A 4,293-nucleotide genomic window follows, 5' to 3' on the forward strand; every position below is an offset into this window, starting at 1 on the left:
CCCCTCCCATGCTGTGTGTTGTTTCCGGGACATGAGGTGGAAGAGTATCGGAAGCCTCTGCGTCACAGAGTGCGTGTCACTGGATGACAATATTATCTTACGGTTTTTCCCCCCTTTATCACACTTCTCTGTCTGCACAATGGTCCTGATCAACATCTGACGTCTGAGGAGGAGGGGGGGGGGGGGGGAGGGGGGGGGGGGGGGGCGGCGTCACATGTTTACTGGCTGGCAGGCACATGTTTTTTTTTTTTTTTGTTCCATTTCCTGTCCTGATGTCCAAAATTCACACCAACATCTTTGGCACGATGTGTGACTCTGCACCAGGCAGCTATTTATAATCCTCATTACCTAATCATGCTGTTGTTGCTGTGTGGTATCTGTAGGTGGCACCAACAGGATCACTTCCTGTTGCTGAATATTTTCCCATCACTCTTATTTTTATATATATATCTGGCTTAATGTGATTTGATTCAATCATTCTGACAGCCTCATCTCAGAATGAACATGCGACCTTCTGGCTGTAAGGCCAGAGCACCAACCACTGTACCCCCGTATGGCCCACTTCTTTTCATTTTTCATTTTCCTAAAGCAAGAAGTTGCACAGACATGTTTGGATTTTTTTTGTTTCTCATGAACCTTCTCATGTCAGTGGAGGTCCCCACTCATCCAGGTCATGCGACCTCAGCTGTCAATCAAGACGATCGGCTTTCCCCTTATCACATCAGAGGCTTCTTATTTTGACTTACTGGTAGAAAACATGTTGGGGGGGCGAGGGTTTCTGCAGGCTGACGGCTCGTCGACGGAGTCATTCAACAGTTGTTTACCTTGTTGACCCAGTTTCAGAAAGGTGGCTTCACCTCTCCACCGTGAAGACCAGTGTCTTTAAGGTGAAGTGGGAGTCACATGGTTCCTCTCACACTCACACTGCTCATCTACCCAGAAAGCTCACAAGAACCAACGAAGGCATCTGCATATACATTGTTTTCTGCCATTAGGGGGTTAATGGCGAGGCAGCGTCGATAGGCAGTGGAATCTAGATTTGCGTCAGAAGGCGACGTACGACGGCAGCAGTGGAACAGAGTGTCGATGTTCCGCTAGCCACGCTCGATCTGTCGGGAACTGAAGCAGAACGCTTGACAAAGACTGTGATCTCTGCAGCTCTGTTACTGCGTTTTATGGTGAGCGAGTGTTGGTTTTAGACACGAGCTGAGCGGAGGTGATGCTGCCGGGCAGGAGGAACACAAGACGACTCCTGAGAAGAGTCATGTGATGCATGATGGGAGTACAGCGGACCCCCAAGATACAAGTTTAATCTGTTCTACAACAGCACTCGTATCTAGAACGAATTTTCCCCATTAATAAATAATAATAATAATAATAATAAATAACTAGAAATATACTATCAATTTTTCACCCCATCTAAACATCAAAAACATAAATATAAACAAATATATTGATTATATAAAATAATAATAATTAAGAAAGAAATGTATATTATTGTTATAAAAATGGGTAAAATAACCCAGAGAGTGAGACAGCGCCACAGAGTGTCAGAGTAAATAAGGTTTTTATATACAGTATATATTCTTACATATATATGTTATATATATGTATGTATTTATTAAACACACATTAAAAACACAAGTTTGTGACGAACTCGGCAGCTGCTTTGGCATCAGAGCTTTGCGATTCCCGATGCCGTACGGCTGAATGGATGCCAGCCCTCGGTTGAGCACTGGTAACTAGATATTTCCTGGTATCAGGAGCAAAATCTTGCGATAGTTGCCGACTCGTAACAAGGAATACTCATATTTCGGGAAGCTCGTTTCTACTCCGGGTCCACTGTGTATGAGGTCGAGTGTGGAAAGCCAAAGGATAGGAAGAGATTCACTGTGGACACCTTTGTAAAAATGTCCAAAACAAAGACATCGTCTCTGTCCCGGGTCGTTATGATACGTCGCCTGATATGATAGTCTTCAAATTTTAAGGTGTGTTTCCACTAAGGGGCGCCAGAGCAATTCAGGGTAGACATTAAAAAGAAAAAAAAAAACACAACCTAACCTAGTGATCCTACTCCAGGAGAAATGGATGGGTTTGATGTATGTACAGTGAGAACGGTGGATGAGTGTGTTATTGTGTGTAAATGGAGGGGGTTCGATGCTGATAATTTACACAGTGTCAGAGTAACTAGGGCTTTTATATACAGTATATATACATATATATATAATATATATAAGTTTGGATTTTCTCAGACTTTCACATCACATGTGTCAGGGAATGAAGAAGAACAAAGAACGAAACAGTGAGACTCACATCACAGGCCGCTCCGTGTGCAGAGCAGTGGACGGAAATCGTGTTCTGGCACGGAGTTCACGCGGCCCGATTGTTGTCAGCGTTCATTCAACCTTCTCACACATGTACACACGCAAACCCGCCATCCCTGAAACACACAAACAGGCAGGCATGTGAAGAATGCCCACGTGTGTTTACAGACATGTTTTGTGCCACCGGGGGCATTCGTGGATCAGTGGGGTTCTTTTGTCACAGGCTGGTGCACGGAGGCAGGGCCTGCTGGGTAAAAAGAACCCACGAGCATCAGCAACTTCCTGCTCCTTTCAGCAGAGGAACAGGGGATGAATTGCTGTGACATGGCAGCATTGTCATCCCATAATAATACCAGAGAGAGTGTGGGAGCAGGAGAAGGGACGAGGCCTCGTCGGTCACTGTCACAGAGTCTCTCATATCTGCAGAACTCCGGTTCAAATCTGAAAGGGAAATTAGCTCACAGCCAAGGTGGAAGGATAATTTTTCAAGTCCAGGGGAAACGACATTTGGACCCAGAGTTTGGTCAAAACACGGGGTGGATGTGTTGACAAACGTTGGGTCAGATGTAAAGATAGAGTTATGGTTAAATAGAGCTGATGAGATGTTACAAGCTTCTAGCTTCAATTAATTCACATTCTACTTGGTGTGAAACCTGGTCCTATTTAGTTGAACACAATGCTGATACACTTGCAGAAATTGAAGAAAGACACAAAAATATTTTTTTCAACACCTGAGTCGCTCTCTCTGTCTCTCATTCTTTCTCTCTCTTTTTTTTTTAGTTTTTAATGTCATCTGCTCCACTAGGGGGCAATGTTGAGTTCCTTGTGCAGCATTTGTTCTATTGTTGTTTTCTTCTAGTTGCTGCTTTTGAGATGTACTGTACAACACTGCCCCCTGTGATTTCTAGTGGTACTGCTCCAAGTCATTCATTGTGCTCCATACGATAATAAAATAGATTACGCTGAATCAGGCATTTTTTAAATAAGTACCAGTGCATGGAGGTGCAAATATTTCTGATATTTAAATCAGAAGGAGTTCGGAGTAAAGAGTTCTTGGCTCCTCGTTCATCTGCGTCTCCTCCTGTGGGATTAACGTGACTTGAAGTAAAGTCAATGGAGGTCAAACGCGTGCGTTTAAACTCTTAACGTGTTCTTCCTCCGATCGCTGACAGGAAATTCCAGGGATTTTAGCCTCTCTGGATAATCAATGCTGTGTTGTCACATGAGAGTCATTACGGTCAGATTAGAAACGTTGTGTTTGCACGATGGGGCACGTGAGAGTCATCACAGCAGGACAATGTCGGGAATGTTGACGTGCCGTCTCCTCCATCAGCGGGTCGGCCTTGGTGGTTACAGTGGGCCGCTAAGATCGTTATAGCTCCCCTGCTGGTTTCTTTCAGTCATATTGTACTGCATTTGGGCTGGGCAAGGTCATAACAATGTGACTTATTGAGATTAATCAACAACAACAACAAAAATCTAACAATTAAGCAATTAATTCAGAAGTGCTGTATTGGCAATTTTGATGTAAAAACACTGCAAAATGAACCAAAGTGCAAATACTTACATACTTCAAAGTACTCCAAGGGATAACAAAATAGAATATTTGCAGTTGCAAATGAGCGTTCTTAGCTCCTCCCCCGAGTGCTCTCATTGGTTGAAATTGGTAATAATGTTCCCAGTCCCTAACAAGGAATGGTCTAGATTGCAATCCAGCGCCTCCTACTGTGCAAACCTGTACATGTAGCTGGTGATATCAAGTGATTTATGGATTAATAAAATACTAATAAGAATAAAAAAATGTTACATTTACATGCACTGAAATGGCACTTTGGTTGCTGTAGCTCTGTAGGTCTTACATCTGGAGGGTCATGTGTTTGATGCCAGACTCTGTATGTCATATCCTGCCTCTTCTTCTGCCCCCCCCCCCCCCCCCCCCACCCACCGTGGTAGACCTCAACACCCGCGA

This window comes from Cynoglossus semilaevis, chromosome 8 (genome assembly GCF_000523025.1).
Source record: "Cynoglossus semilaevis isolate Cse_v1.0 chromosome 8, Cse_v1.0, whole genome shotgun sequence".
In the NCBI taxonomy this organism is placed as follows: Eukaryota; Metazoa; Chordata; class Actinopteri; order Pleuronectiformes; family Cynoglossidae; genus Cynoglossus; species Cynoglossus semilaevis.